Genomic DNA, 17,169 nt, shown 5'->3' with positions numbered 1-17,169 from the left:
TTTTGTTATGTACACACAGCCTCAGAAACTGAATTTTTAGAGATCTCCACTTTGGCCAGAGTTTTCATAATGATTTCAATTCAATTCAATTCAATTTTATTTATATAGCGCCAATCCATGGAACATGTCATCTCAAGGCACTTTCCAAAGTCAAATTCTATTATATTATACAGATTAGGTCAGATTATACAGATTGGTCAAAAAAAAAATCCTATATAAGGGAACCAGTTGATTGCATCAAAGTCTTGACAAGCAGCATTCCCTCCTGAAGAAGTGTAGAGCCACAGGGAGAGTTGTCTGCATTGTCCATGGTTTTGCAGCAATCCCTCATACTGAGCAAGCATGAAGCGACAATGGAAAGAAAAAAACTCCAGCAGAACCGGGCTCAGTATGAACGGTCATCTACCTCGACCGACTGGGGGTTACAGAAGACAGAGCAGAGACACAACAAGAGAGACAAAAAAGCACAGAAGCACACATTGATCCAGTAATCTGTTCTACATTAGATGGTAATAGCGGGTGAGCCGTCTTCTCTGGATGATGTCACAGTTAACAGAACGTCAGACTAGGTGTACCTACTATGAAGAAAAAAAGAGAACAAAATATTAAAAGCTGAAATGACAACAGTCATTTCAATGTAATGCAATGCAAAACTGGAGAACAGCAGAACTCAGTAGAGTGAGAAAAATAGGCCCTGATGTCCTCCAGCAGCCTAAGCCTATAGCAGCATAACTATAGCGGTAGCTCAGGGTAACATGAGCCACTCTAACTATAAGCTTTGTCAAAAAGGAAAGTTTTAAGATTAGTCTTAAAAGTAGACAGGGTGTCTGCCTCACGGACCAAAACTGGGAGTTGGTTCCACAGGAGAGGAGCCTGATAGCTAAATGATCTGCCTCCCATTCTAATTTTAGAGACTCCAGGAACCACCAGCAGACCTGCAGTCTGAGAGCGAAGTGCTCTGTTAGGAACATACGGGGTAATCACAGCTCTGATATATAATGGAGCTTGATTATTAAGAGCTTTATACGTTAGAAGAAGAATTTTAAATTCTATTCTTGATTTAACAGTGAAGGGAAGCTAAAATTGGGGAAATATGATCCCTCTTGTTAATTTTCATCAGAACTCTTGCTGCAGCATTTTGGATCAGTTGAAGATTTTGAACTGCATTTTGTGAACTTCCTGATAGTAAAGAATTACAATAGTCCAGCCTTGAAGTAACAAATGCATGGACTAGTTTTTTTTTTGCATCACCCCTGGACAGAATGTTTCTAATTTTGGCAATATTCCTGAGGTGAAAAAAGGAAACTCTTGGTCAAAAATTACACCAAGATTTTTTACTTCATTACCAGAGGCCAAGTTAATGCCATCCAGATTAAGTGATTGTTTAAGAAGTTTATTTTTTGAGGACTCTGGTCCAAAGATTACAACTTCTGTCTTGTTAGAATTTTAATGCAGAAAATTTAAAGTCATCCAGTTTTTATGTAAAATTTTGTGTACATGTTGATAAAAGGACTAACATAAAAATGTATCCATTTTCACAGATAGGCTTCAAATGTAAGTACAGAGGTGCATTCAGAACTCTGACATCTGCAACTGTCACCAGGAAAGAGGATAATAATTGTGGTATTTTTCTACTGAATTAAAGCATTCACAAACATGACGTGAATGTATAGAGTACGCAAACTGTTACAATAATTTCACTCTATTCTGTCTCCGCAGATGTTTCTGTATGTGGGGAAATTTGATCAAGCCAGTCTATGTTCAAACTTCGCTGTTGCATTCCAAAGAGATGAGACAGTTATTTTTGCAGAAGTGGTTGTCTTGGTCCATCTTGACTTCTGCTTAGATCCTCTAGCTGTCCACTGCTAAATAGTGTTAGCATTTTCAGCAGAGTGGAGGGCTGGCCGCACAGTTAATCCCCTTCATCCAGATTAATATGCCTTTGTTGATTGGGGATCTGCTTCCCAAATACCATCCTTGTCTGATTCCATCCATGGAAATGTGGGCAGTAGAAAATTATCAAGTTTTGGATTACAAGTTCCTTTCAATCAGTGCTTTAAATGGAAACAAATAAATGCCAGTACTACCCTTAATGTCATATAAATATGGGACAGAGACCCAGCTATAGATCAAAAGTTTCATTGTACAGAAATAACAAAAGTCTCATGTGGATTTGATTTAGAACTAGCTTTGTTCTTTTGTTAACTTCAAGCCTCATGGTGTTAACATACAAATTCAAATGAAACTGAACATAAAAAACAAAAGATCCTTATGTGCAATAAATTGACCTGCTGCGCTCACCCCAGGTTCTCTTTCTGAATAATGTGCTGTTTCTATTATAGACTTTTGTAGTAATAAAAAGAGTCTTGAAACCGTAACTATATTTTACCATATTTAATCTAAAAGGCAGAGTACTGGACTCTCATAAACAACGCGACTGGAAGATTTCTGGATGTCCGAGAGCCCTGTTCATTCCTCACACAGACATTAAGTACGACCAATTGTGTACACCCATTTAGGGCGTATACAGTATGATACCAGTGTTCTGTTCATCACATTGGTGGAGAAGATCATACTATAATGCAGACGTTTCCTAGCTGACACATCTACCCCTAATCATTCATACTGTCCAATCTAAGTATGTCAGGCTGTGTCTCCAGAGTCTGTTTATCTGTAATCTCCATTGTAATCGATAATGCAGTTCAGTCTCTGTAATCTCATAATCTCTTACAGATTATGAGATTACAAAGTGATAGATTTTAGACTCAAGATTTCAATAAACGTATTACGGTTACCTTCTGTATTGTACTGCTTTTCAGTAGGCCTGGCCTCAACAAACCCACATAATTTTAGCAATATTACCTTACCTTTAATCTGGAAATATGTCAGTATCTTCAAAAACTAGCCAACACAGGGTCCCTGTCATGTTCGGTTTTAAGCTTCTGACCCACATGCAAGGAACACTCAGAAGGGTGGTGGAACAGTTTATTGAATATCAAAATTAACTGGAATCGGGCAAACAGGAACTAACATGAGAGAGGGAGTGGAGGTGAGTTGGGGCAGCCAACCTGCAGAACCGAGTTAAACAGAGTAGGGTTGGCAACTGTTTGTGGAGGTTTGAGTGCTGCGAAGGAGTGAACTGAGTCCAGGGTGTGAGCTTTCAATCTCCAGTGGAGCCAGAGGGAAGACAGGTTCTGATTCAAGAAAGGTTTTGCTGCCAATCATGGAACTTAAAGAAAGTTGTTGTCAGCAAACTGCAGGTGAGGATGCAGGTGAGTCTTTTGGAGGACTCCCAAACTAATTCCAGGAAGGAACCTTGAAGAAGATATATGGAAAGCAGGTTAGAACGCTACAACAATATTATCAGAGCAGGAATCATGGGAATGATTCGAGGCTTGGGGTACCATGGAACAAATCATTGAGGCGTCAACTGATAGTCAGCACCTTATGTAGTGCAGCTGATTGCGTGGGGAACCCAGCGCCAATAGCTGCTCTACTCCGCCCTCTGGTGACCATTTGGAAGAATACAACACAACCCTGGACAGTCTATGCTGACATGCATATTTAAATATTTAACCATATTTAGTATCAAATTATCTATCAGGCAACATCAGCTGATGGATCATGCAGAAATGTGTGAAATTTAAAAAGTTATCTGGCCTGAACTTGTGAAGTCTACTAGCAGGGAACAAAAAAAAAGCAGTTTCCACTTCCATCACAAAGCAGGGGTAGATGTGGATAAGGAGATGGCAGACCATATGGTAATTTATTACATAAATAACATAGCTTGAACAAAGATTATATTTATTATTAAAAAGAAATCACCAAAAATATTGAACACCAGTGTTCAATATACACTAGTGTTAGCAGACGCTCATGCCCTGCTAACATCAAGATGTTTATTATCAGGCTCAACAAAGGATAGGCACATAATGTGTGCAACAGACGAGGTCGGAACGTCAGAGCTGGAACAACTGCGAGAAGAAAGAGGATATATTACTGAGGCTCGAACCAGGGGGAAATCTTCCAGAAGCTGCGCCGCTTACTGTTTGGAACGGGGAGACTGTCTTCTCCAGTTTTCTCCGACAAACTGGAGAAGACAGGAGACAGGATTAGTCCAAAAACAGGGTTTCCAAAAACTCACTGGTACAAAGCTCGGGAAACAGATCTGGGGCATAGGCATACCACGACGGGGTAACACTCTGGCATCTTCCAGCTGTCTGTGTACTACTTTTAAGCCTGAGATGAAGTTCCTTGATGAGCCGCAGGTGCAGGCCACACCCACCCGTCAACTGCAGCCACCTGTGAAGCAAAGTTAGAGTGCACGGAAAACAGAGAACCCTTACATATATATATATATATATATATATATATATATATATATTAAATATTCTACAGATTGCATGTCTGGATAGTTCCTTTATTTGTATTTTTGTATTTTCATTTTTATTCTCTGTAAAGTGACCTTGTGTGTCCAGGAAGGCGCTGTTAAATAAAATGTATTATTATTATTATTATTATTATTATTATTATTATTATTATTATTATAGTTGCTTGTAATCAGTTCGCCTATTTTTTATACCTTTTTTCATCTAGAAAGAACTAAATGAAGTTGCTTCAGCTTGGAACAACCACAGGATATGTCTAGCACACAATGCACGAAGTCCGCATGGGCGTCCATCCATCATGTATACAATACCTCATGTGTATGGAACAAGACACTGCCTTTACAGCATAGATCTGAACCGGGTTGAAACCTGCTTGGAAAACTATGTTTTCAAAGACTTTCCATATGATGAAGATGTCTTCAGTATTTGTGTGGACCTGATTTCAGAGCGTATCCTGGGTGACACAGATTATGTGTTTGCAACAACTAATCTAATCATTAGACTTAGACAGCTGATTACCAATCATTTGGAACTGCAGTGATAAATGTAAAAAACATTTTGTCTCTTTCGAACCTTGATGTATTTTCACTGATTTAAACATTAGTACACATTTCCTGAAGTAACTGCATTTGCTTCAGCACATTGTAGCACCAGTATGAAGGTGGGTCAAATCCATTCACAAGCAATCAGTACATGATGATGCAATAAATCTGATTTTAGAAAAATTCATTGATACATGGGACTTGAATGCTGAGCTCATTCCGATGTTTACCTTTCATTTACAATTCACATTACATTTAATTTGAACATTAAGTTGATTATTAAATGGGAAACAAAGGAAATGAAAACTGCAATTGTAACTTTATCTTTGGTGATGTGTGCATCCCAATATAGATTTAAAGTTAAACCCTCTCACCTCCTCCCTCCAAAACATGTAGTACATTAAATCATTCTTATAGAAGGTGCTTTATTATGTCTTTAAAAATAAAATGTTAAAACTTCTTTCCACTGCAATTAGAGAAGACTTTGGGTCATTTTAAAAGCAGTTTCAAATAATGACTAAATAATGCTTCAAGGCATAGTTATGCAAAGTAAGCAACTGTAAAACATTAGGAGACTAACTGAAAAGAGTGTGATTTCTCAGCTGTTTTCTATTTAAGTTTTAGATCAAACTGTTACATTGGAAACAATCGGTTATTGAGGATATAATCATACATTTACAATAACAGAACTAAAAGTAAAATGCTGAGTGAAAAAACGAGTTTATATAAATAAGGATGATTAGTACTTTGTTCCATTTGCTTCAGAACTCAAACTCATGTCATATCAAACTAGCAAGATATGTTAACTTGTGGTGGCCACCAGACTAACAAATCTTTTGAAATATCAGCCAGCATTTTTTTTTACAGTGAAAACCAACAACGCACTCACCTCCAGAATACTTAAAGTGTGTACCGGAACATAAACAATGTCACTAACATAGGATACAAACGTTCAGAAATGCAAACAAGCAGTATTTTAACTCAGTTAACTCAAGTCTTTGCGGTCTCAATTAAAAAGATTTTAAAAAATCATAACAGCAATAGAAAACTTTGAAATATGTTAAACCCAAATGTTTAATAAATTTTACTGAATACTCAAATTTCTGTTTGAAAATATTTTTTTAGCTTTGAGTACTTTAACAGAAAAAACCCTAAACACCAGTATGTGAATGCCTACTACTATTACTACTAAGGCTTTGCAGGTCTTTATATAGTCTCAGAGAACAAAATAGTGAAGAAGTAGAAAAGTGTAGGGGTAAGAATGACAAGAATGTTTTAAAACAAAATCCTAAACTTGCATGTTCCTCAGTTGAAATTTGTTACACTATGTCCATCACCCACACACTGCTTTCTAGGACCTTGTTTATTTCATGTTGAAAATCTGGGTAGTTTTCATAATTAACTGGCAACTCCAGGTAGCAACCACAAGTGTGGGCAACTTGGCGTCTCTGAACACCTTGAAGTTGAGTGAAGCTAATGCTGATGCTCCTTCCAAGAAACAAATCAGATCCCGTGCAGAACCGAAGAAAAAGTGACAGGTGCTGTTTGTCTGATTCTCTGAGATAAGAGCCTAAATATTTGCTGATGTTTTGCTGCTGTTCATTCATGATTGTAGGCAGTGACGGACTGGACGGTCTGGCATTTGGGCAAATGCCAGAAGGGCCGCGGGCCCTCGTGGGCCGTTTGGGCCGGCCAATCACGAGGCGGCATGATCGTCGGGTGTGCGCGGCCCCTTTCACCCTGTTCATTGTAGGCCTACATTATCTCTTGGCCCAATGCCTAATAAGCCAAATGCCTCTTGGTTCAGTTTTTATGCACATTAAAGTTAGAGTTCAACACCAATGGGGCTACAAACTTGCGTGTTATTTCCGTGCAGTGTCCGAAATTAACTTCCTGATTCACCGGCCTGATTCACGCAGGGTTCACGCTGCGTCTTTACGCATGATCCAGCTGCTGGATTTTACCCTGGTGCGCTGTGCGCAAGGAATAAACAGTGGGGAAAATGCATAAATAAAGACTCTAAAGGGCTCCATAAGGCAGGAGATAAGAAATAATTGGTCTGAGCTGCAGCCCCCGATGTTACAAGTTCCTTAAAATCACCCTGTGCGCACCTACGCCCACCGAAGCACCACTGGTTCTGTGTCGTTAAAAACCAAAGAGCATGAAATACAGTTACTGACTCTCCTATTGACTTTAATTGGGACATTTTGGTACGAGTGGAAGGACATTAAACGCAGTGATTCACGTTTTGAAGGCTGGCCGCTGATAAAAGCACCTGGAAGGGGGGGGGGGGCCTCAATAAGAGCGGCGAAGTGCAAAACCGCAGCGCACGTAGTTAAAAAAAATGCAGAATAAATAAGAACGAAACTTATAAACAGGCTAATTGGCGTTTTAGACTGCATCTGGTTAGCAGATCTGTTTTCTGATCCATGACTGGTTCTGAATGTGAAAGGAGCTGAACCAGTAGAAGGCGGGTCTAGACTGAGCTCTGGATAGACAGCTGTGAACGGATCATCCGCAGCCCAGATGGGTTTTGTTATTTGTATGTTATTTTTATTTTATTTGGTACAAACATTTACTCGCCATGTGGCAGCTAGCCCTCTGAAATTTTCTGGCCAAACGGGAAATTTACTCGCATTTGGCGACTGGCGAGTGTTAATTTCGGACCCTGTTTCCGTGCATGTGAAGTTATAGCTGTGTGTTGCGGGCATATGCACGCGCGTGCGTGCGCGTCCCCATGTGGGCCGCTGGTTGGTGAAAATGCCAGGGCCGTTTTTTAATCCCAGTCCGTCTCTGATTGTAGGGTATACTATTGAACGCATTACCTTTCTGAATGTTGGCTGGAGATTTTCATAGGTAGCTTTGATACATTCCAGCTCAGACCTCAGTGGGGAAAGCACAGTGCTCCACTGCTCAATAACAAAGGCCTGATTTAATCCTGAATTAGCTTTTGGTAGACAAGCTCCTCAAGTAGTAGTTCAAAGTTATCAGCTGTTAGTACTCTCCGACAGTTATGGAGATCCATGATTTCCAGCAGCTCTTCACTGTCCACACTCTCAAAATTGGAACGACAAGATTCAAACACGACTCAATCTGACTCTGTAACATACCTCAGGAAGCTGTCAACAAGAGGACTTTTTATACAGCCAAGAGCTGCTTGTTCCAGTATCACTGGGGCAAGTTTTACAGGCAGGTGCTTCTGTTATTAACCCTGGAAGACCTTAGAGAAGGAATTAGGAGGAAATGCAGTTTCAGAGATCAAATATTGCCTTGCCAATGATGTTGACTGAGTAGTATACCATTCTATCCCCCTAAGAAGAAGGTCCCATTTGGCACACATCATGACAACATTCAATACCACCTTTCACAAGCTGACAATTTCTCTAGGCCTCTGACCTGTCTCCTTTTCCTCGTATTTGTGAGTTCTTGGAAATCCTGTTTTTGGAATAATTTTTGTCTCTCTTGGTGTTCAGTCTTTCGTGTTTAGATTTACTCACCTGCCTTGACGTCATGCTCAAAGAACCAGCTCCTCAGAATTCCCGCCGCTCAGATTTTGCTCTGGCAGGCCCGGCTTGGTGGTACCAAGGCGTTAGACCCCCTTCCCTGGATTCACCTGGTTCACCCGCAATACTCCGGTTCTTCCATCTGCTCCTCCCGTCTGCCGTCAACTGTTGTGCGCTCCGGATCCCTTGCCAGCATTACCATCTGTCAGCCCTCCAGTCACTCAGCCACCTGTTACCACCAATGAGTTACGGTCACAGAGTTTCCTCGTCATCACTCTCCCCGGATAGGTCTTCTCGACTAAATGGTAAGTGGTGCACAGCTTCTGGACTTTTCCCCTGGTTTGATCTCTCGTAACTATGTTCCTCTTTCTTTCCGTAGTCGTTCCAGCACTGACGTTCAGACCTCGCTCGAGCCACATGTTGTGTCTTTCCCCATTGTCCGAGCCTTTAATAAACATCTTAAATTTATTCCTGTCTCCCGTCCTATTCCTGTCGGCCCTCCTAGGTCGCCACGTCACAGACTGTCTCATTTGCTCATTACAATTAAAAAGGTTTTAAGGTTTGAGTTTATTCAGATATTAAAGTGTTTTTCAGATGACTAATCTTTCTCTCCTATGTGACAGAGGAAGGTTTTGTGACGAGAAAAATTGTTTTTGCAGCACTATCTGCAACTGTGAGGAATTGCACCTAGCCATCTGTGGCAACTCCTTTCCCTGAGAACTGAATGTTCAATTGTTCTGTGTAACTGAACTGCTAGTTTGTGAAGTTGAAGGTCATTGCAGTTTGCTTCCCTGGGAAAATGAAAAGTAAGGGGCGGCACGGATGCACTGCAGAGCGATGGGATACACATGCCTGAGTGTGTTCCTGGCGTTCTCCTTGCGAGAGATCTGTTGTCTTTCCTTTTTGTGTTGTTTTAATCAATATTTTAGGTGTTTACACCTGACACTCTCTGTGCCGCTGGATTACTGAGAACATGACGCTTGCTGTTTTCATGTATGGGACAAGAATATGTTCAGTTTTATTTTGCCTGATTTTATGTTGTGGTTTTTGTGGTTATTTTTATGACTTTAAGTGACACTCCTAAAAATAAATAAATGGAAAAATAAAAAAAAAATCTCCCAAAGGAAAGCCACTTGTCTTGTGGGCCCTGAAACAAAGTGGGCCCACCCATAGCTACGCCTGTGTCTCCAACCCTCAGAGGGCAGGGAAGGTGTGCATACTGCTCAAACTCATGCATTGGGGGGGAGGGCGGAAAACCTCTCATTCCTCCTCTAAATGTTAATGTGAATGCACAGCCTCATAGGACTTTCAGCACGGAGCACGGTTTTCATCTGACGTTGAGAATAGCAGTCTTGCTTAATTTATAACAAGTTTTTTAATGTGGGCAACATCTTTGCTTTTACCTCTGACTTTCTAATTTGATAAATGCCTCTCTTTAAAACTTTTGCAGAGTTTTTTTGTTTTTTCTCTGTGATTGCCACTTCACCTTGGTAAACAAACGATCAGTTGACATATTAACATTCATGAGGTGCTTTGCATTGACAATCAGTGGATGAATCTGGGTGCGTAGAGGGCAGAACTTGAGACAGAACCTAGTACGGAAACCTTCAGGAACAGCTGTAAAATGAAACTGTGTGCTGGTGTGTGCCCATGATTTTGTAAAGGTGATTTTTTTCTTTTTTTTTTGCCGTATGACGTTTTCTTTTTCTTGGTGTGTACACTCTTAGTATGGATTCTATGCAATGTTTTATAAATGAGACCCCTGCTCTCTAACCACTAGGCAACCATTGTAACTTAAGTATTGTCAGGGTTTTGTTTACCGATGAACTCAGGACACACACGGAACTAAAAGTTTAAGACTTTATTGAAAGAAGTGTGCTGGGTGATGAAGACCGGAGGTTCAGGACTGCAGAAAGTCAGGGATGTAGATGATGGCAGGAGCTGACGGCCCGGAGACAGAGAGTCCACACTTGCTAGGTGCTGCTCGGCTAGCAAGCCTCATAGCACTCAGGTTAGCAGTTCATTGGAGACACCAGGGCACAGAGCTGAGCTTCACCAGGGCGGCTAGTCAGGTTAGCAGAACTTGAGAGACACCAGGGCACAGAGCTGAGCTTCTCCAGGGCGGCTAGTCAGGTTAGCAGAACTTGAGACACCAGGGCACAGAGCTGAGCTTCTCCAGGGCGGCTAGTCAGGTTAGCAGAACTTGAGAGACACCAGGGCACAGAGCAGAGCCTTTCCAGGATGGCTAGTCCAGTTAGCAGTTCTCTGGAGACACCAGGACACAGAGCAGAACCTCTCCAGGAACAAACAGTGAACGAACAGTCTTTAGAGTGACTGGCAGGACTAACCTTAACAACAGGAGCAAAACAAAGCTTCCAAGGCAAAACGGGGACTGGCATGGAGAGGTGTGGAATGATGACGGCCCAGTGCTGAACTGAAGGCAGAGGGAGGTTTAAATAGAGCACTTCACAGGTGGAACAAGGGTCTGGCTAATTGGCTGGTAAATGATATCAGGTGTGACTGACTGCTGAGGAGGTGAAGTGAAAATTGACTGAAAACTAACAATAAATAAAGTCAAACCTAACCCAAAAGAGATGAAAAAATGAAAGTAACAGAAAAACAAAGCCAAACCAAAACTCAACCATGACAAGTATGAGAAGTAGTAACTAAACTTAAATGAGAAATAAATAAGAAGCTTTATTGTCATTGTAGAGGTAGCATAACAAAAGTACAAAGAGATGGCAGCATCTCTTTGGCAGCAATTTTTATTGTTAAACGTGAACAACAAACAAACAGCCTCTCTAACTCCAAAACCAACTCCAAAAGTTGGCTTTCCCCACATTGCATAACAAAAGCACAAACGCTAGCAGAACCTTCCCTGGTTGAAATAATCTTCAGCATATAGGTAAGTACTGACAACTCAATAATGTTTAAGATCCCAACTACTGTTATTTTCTGAGCTGACTTAGATTATTCGCCCTATATGTTTTTCACAACTGAATGTAGTTTTTTTCAGACCAGAAAGAAGATATTGTTTGTCAGGGCACATAGAAAACAGTAGGAACCCTCTCTGGGAGCTAATAGCTGGTTTTGCATCAAAATGTGTAAAATATCTTTTGCTTGGTTCGAGTTTAAAAACTAAGCATTTATTCCTAAAGTAGCTAAACACTAACCTGACCCTAGCCAGATTGATACTGCTCCTCCTAGCTTCACTCACATCCATCTGGGACCTCTCCTATAGAGAGTGATTTCTCCAACCAATTTTATTGTCCAGCCAATCAGGACGCAGTGCTGGAGTTTCATAGATGTGACGTAGTGGAGAAGCAACCGTGAGACCGTTTTGATTCAACAATGGCGGCTCGCATTGAGGAAGCAAGCGTTAACATTGATGCTGCTATTTCTTCCGTGTTGTCCAATCTACCTAATATTGTTTCATTAAAAAAACATCAGAGAATGGCTCTGAAGGCTTTTGTTGGTGGAAATTATGTTTTCACCCTTCTCCCGACCGGATTTGGCAAGTTTTGTTTTGTGGGGCGTGCCCGTGGCGGACGCGGCGGACGTGCCGCCCGTGGCGGACGCAGCGCGCGTGGCGGACGTGCCGCCCGTGGCGGACGCGGCGCCCGTGGCGGATGCGGCGCCCGTGGCAGAGCGGTTAGCGCGAACCATGTTTGGAGGCCTTTAGTCCTCGACGCGGTCGGCCCGGGATCGACTCCGACCCGTGGCGCTTTGCCACCTGTCTTCCCCCCTCTTCCACCCTCTTCCTGTCAGCTCACTGTCAATAAAATGCGTGCCACTAGAGCCGCAAACAGATTTAGTTTTTTCCTGCGTCGCTCTCATCAGCGTCACGGGTTAGCTTCGGTGTGAGTGGTTGAAATAGCACATCGATAAAGATGACAGACAAGTGGCTTATCCAATCATATGCAAGGATTTTTGATAAGGCCCAGCCTTCAAAAAAGGCCATTCCTATGGATCAGTCCCAGATGGATGTGAGTGGAGCTAGGCGGAGCGAAATACATCTGGCTAGGGTCAGGTTAGCTAAACACAATAAGGTCCTTCAGAGCACCACATTCCTTTCATTCCTGTGTCTGTTCCAATTCTACATGTTGACAGATATAATAAACCGGTAAACTATATTTACTGATGACAATAAAACATAGTAGTAAGGGCTGCTATATGATAAGCATTTATTAACATGCATTTCACAAGATTTACCCTTTATAGCTTATTGATCATTAAATCCTTGACATCTATATTTCTTTTATTTGATCTCCACATTTCTGTGATGCTGTTGGGAGACTGCATACATACAAGTTAAGGGTTGTTTAATATTAACCACCATCTAATGATATTAGATGGTGGTTAATATCAGGCTAAGAATTGTACACATTAACTCGCCTGAATCAGTGCATTGATCGACCTCTTTTCACACTTTGAGACAAAAACGATCTAATAAACGATTTCCTTCAAATTAGCCACTTACTTATCACAAGTTAAAACAGTATAGCAAGAGGCTAGCTAACTTTGCTATGCTAACTTTGCTTATTTCATTCTGATACTTACTAAATCATACAAATGTTATCAAGGGAAATGTAAGTCCTGTCTGCAGACAGAAAATTAACACAAGTAGCCTACAATGCAACCCGTGTGATCAAAGCATGCTACCTGTATGACCCTTAAAGTAATGAGCGCAGTGACTTATAGATGCTAATTATGCTTAGCAAGTATTTAGGAGCATTGACTGTAAATGAGTTCTATCAGCCACGCTGTTCTTCCAAGGAGGCTTCACTCTCAACGGCTCCGATAGGCTTATCTCATAGTTCGAAATTATGACTTAGTATCTCATAAATATGACTTTGAAAGTCAAAATTATGACTTTGTATCTCATATGTAGGACTTTGAAAGTCGAAATTATGACTTTCAAAGTCCTACATATACAGTCCTACAAAGTCCTACACTTTCAAAGTCCTACATATTATATATATATATATATATATATATATATATATATATATATATATATATATATATATATATATATATATATATACGGTTGCAGTTACAACTCAAACGTCGTAACAAAGCTTCTAAATCTGAGTCTGACGCACAATATACGCCGCAAAATACAAACACGAAGCAGTTTGATTTTTGTCCCATGACGAGCGAGCGAGCGAGCGAGCGAGAGAGAACTGGTAAAGCAGCACAGAGTGACAATAACTCTAGCGCTCCATAAAGATGTTATTAATCAGAGAAATCTTTCTGATGGTTTCACAGCGGTTACCTTCAGCGGGTAAACACGCCCACGGCAACACACCTTGGCTCTCCACAACCCGTTTCTGTCTGAATAAAACTGCCTCTTTAAAATGAACTGCACTGTGCAGTCTGCGCCTGTCTGCACGGTGTCTGACTTCTCACTGTCTGTCGCAATGAGAAGTACTGCACATCTATGCATGAGCATAGTCAAGAACTCCCCCCAGGACCAGCGTTTATTTATTTTTTTCCCCAGGACCAGCAGTAACGACAGCGGTCACCGGTTCAATGTCACGGCACCATGAGCAGCAGCGCTGTTTGTAGGAGCTGCGCCATCCATAGAGACCGAGTCACTCAATTTAATCTCGTAAATAAAACTTTCTGCCCAAATTAAATGTTTCCTCTGCTGACGTAAGCGACTAAAGCCAGGAGCGAGGAAGAGACATTTTCTGATTCTCGCTCGTTTTCTTCTCCCGGATCCGTTGCGATTCTCTCCTCTGTTGCCTCCAATTTCTCTCTCACTCTCTTCCTCTTCTCTTTAATGACTAACTTTCACCTTAGATGTCTCACCTGTTTCCCTGATTTCAGCCTATTGAGCATATTTGCGAGAATTATTGAAGCAGAAACCACAAGCCATATGCGCACATACAGCACAATGCAGATTTTTCATCTTAAAATTAAGCATAGAAGGAGATTTCTTCTAAATAAATACAGTTTATTAACATTTTTGTGTTAATGTATTTTTCCAAGCTCCAGACGAGGTTTTGCTGCTGACACTTTATTTTAGGACAAACAGGACAGGAAAGCTTTCACTCCGCTGGTCGCCCGAATCACGACTCCTCTCCCCGGAAGCCACACATTTCTTCCGGTATGACCCCAAAGAGATCTGATTTAAATGAACAGTAAGTGTGCAAAAGCATTTAGTAATAAAGTCTAATAAGGATCATTACAATACATTTTTATTTATTGATTAAATTTACAGTTTTTTGAGCTTTACAAAAGAAAAAACACAGTCAGACGCCATTACAGTTTTCGCCTCGCGCACCCCCTAGTGGCAGCTCACACTCCCCCCGGGGAGAAGAAGTGGCTGAAAGACTGACAGGACAAGTGGCAGGAAACAGGACAGAACTGAACTAGGCAAAATACTGAACAAAAGTAACAATACAAACTAATCCAAGACAGGAAAGCTAACTTTAACCAAAATAACATATACCAGAACCAAATCGTGACAGAAAGTCGAAATTCTGACTTTGTATTTCATAATTATGACTTTGAAAGTCGAAATTATGACTTTGTATCTCATAATTATGACTTTTAATCTCATAATTATGACATTGTATTCATAGTGAACCATATCCTGTAAATAATGTTGACCATATTTTTTTGGAAAAGCTATTTTTGGTAAAGCTATTTCCAAATTGTCTAACAATAAAGCCACTGTGTTAGATCTAGTCTCAGCAGAGCATTTAAAGTATGCAAGTGCAAGGCTAGCTCCTCTACTTTCCATTTGTTTTACAGCCTTTTTTATACATGGTCTTTTACCTGACTCTATTTTAAGTGTCCTGTTAGTACCCGTCATCAAAGATAAAACTGGGAAGATTGGCAGTTCTGATAATTACCGTCCGATAGCGCTGATATAGTATAGTTTCAAAAATTATCGAATCAATCCTGCTGGACAGGAATTTAGAGGTTATCAATTCTACAGATAACCCGTTTGGTTTTAAGGCTAGGCTGGTCACAGATATGTGTATATATGCTCTAAAATAGATTATTTATAATTATATAAAGTTTCCTGGATGCATCACAAGCATTTGATAGGGTAAATCACAGAAAACTATTCATGAAACTGACACAAAAAGGTATACCAGAGTATATTGTTAATATTTTGAAGTATTGGTATGCTCAGCAAACACTGCAGATAAGTGGGGGGAATGTGTCTCGGCTCCATTGAAAGTTAGTAATGGGGTGAGGCAGGGCCGGATTTTGTCCCCAGTTCTCTTTAATTTGTATCTGGACGAACTGTCAACCAAGTTGAGAGCTTGTAACACTGGTTGTGTGGCTGGTAACTCTGTACTTAATCACCTGATGTATGCAGATGATTTAGTAATATTTAGTCCAAGTACTGCTGGGTTACAGCAACTACTTAACATCTGTTCTGAGTATGGTCTGAAACATGACATTAAGTACAATCCATCTAAAAGTGTGGTCATGATCTGTAGGAGTAAAGAAGATAAATCTATTCAGTTTCCAGATTTTCGGCTGTCAAATACTGTGCTGGGTGTTACAAACAAAACTAAGTATCTTGGGCACATCATCACAGAAAATCTGTCAGACGATGATGATATCTGTAGACAATGTAGAATGTTGTATGCTCAAGCTAATACCCTTGCTTGTAAATTCGGTGCATGTACTGATGAAGTCAAAGTGGAACTATTTAATGCATATTGTACCTCTCTGTACACTGCTCACCTGTGGTCTACATATAGAAAAACCAACCTGCAAAGGCTGCAGTTGACCTATAATCTGGGCGCAATTTGCTGGGGGGGATGGGGGGAATTTACCCCCCCCCCCCCCTCTGTTTGTGACGTCCCCCCCTCTGGTCATTCATGTTTTATCCCTGGGGGGATACATCCCCCCTGGTCTGAATAAGTAATATTATGGATTTTCAAAAATGTATATAAATTAGGGCTGTCAGTTTTAACACGTTATTAACACGTTAGACCACAATGGTGACTTTTTTTTGTCGCCGTTAATTGCGCGTCAAAACACACACCGTTCCCTAATGTTTTTTCCCCGCCGCGTTCTCCGGACCGTGTTTCTTTTATCCTCTGCGCTTTCCGTAGTTTCAAGAGCGCTAGCAAAACAGACCCGCGCTCACTGTAGCACAGACTGTTTATTTCATGCGACTTTGGGCTTGTTTTTTTTCTAAAGGCACTTGTAAATTTCATGAGTCACGGGTTGCATTTTTTTGGGCACGTTTCTGAAAGTGAAATCGCTTATTTGGGCTCTAACATAAGTGACGAAACAGCGGTTATTAAGAGACCTGCCTTCACTAGACACTTTGTATCCAGCTCAAATATCCCTCCGCCATAGGAGCCGACGGTAGTAAAGGCAGACAGAGCAACTCTGCACATATTTTCTGCAGTTTACGGTGCAATAACCGGTGATAACTGCTGAAAGTAGATTACTTGGTGCAGATCACCATTTTGAGCAGACATTGGTTCTGAAGATGAATTTTTAACATGCTGATAACATTGCAGAAACCCAACCCATAAACCGTACTTTAATGCTTATTAATTTGTTTTCTCTGTATTTGACAAACTAAGGCTGAATTATGTTGCCAAACGAAGTACCTGGAGTTACTAAACAGTTGCTAAACAGTCTCATTCAGGGTACTAAGCTCCTGCCCAGTTGCAAGCAAAGTGTAAGACTGGAATGACATGGAAATTTAAAACCTTTTTCCAGGCTTAAGCTGTATGAATATGGATA

At 40.9% G+C, this 17,169-nt stretch overlaps 1 long non-coding RNA gene across 2 annotated transcripts; it reads right to left on the bottom strand.

Annotated features, from left to right (window-relative positions):
• Window positions 1–2,971: 2,971 nt before the first annotated feature.
• LOC118559417 lies at window positions 2,972–8,704 on the bottom strand. 2 transcript variants are annotated; one of them, XR_004928854.1, is made up of 3 exons: window positions 8,428–8,704; window positions 4,047–4,302; window positions 2,972–3,974 (listed from the first exon to the last, which is right to left on the bottom strand). It is a non-coding gene; the product is annotated as an uncharacterized LOC118559417 (long non-coding RNA). The 2 variants fall into 2 exon arrangements; XR_004928853.1 differs by having other exon boundaries at window positions 2,972–4,302.
• Window positions 8,705–17,169: the final 8,465 nt, after the last annotated feature.

This window comes from Fundulus heteroclitus, unplaced genomic scaffold, assembly GCF_011125445.2.
Source record: "Fundulus heteroclitus isolate FHET01 unplaced genomic scaffold, MU-UCD_Fhet_4.1 scaffold_28, whole genome shotgun sequence".
Taxonomy (NCBI): Eukaryota; Metazoa; Chordata; class Actinopteri; order Cyprinodontiformes; family Fundulidae; genus Fundulus; species Fundulus heteroclitus.
Note: the sequence above shows the minus strand (reverse complement) of the source record. Positions and strands in the feature narration are given on the sequence as shown.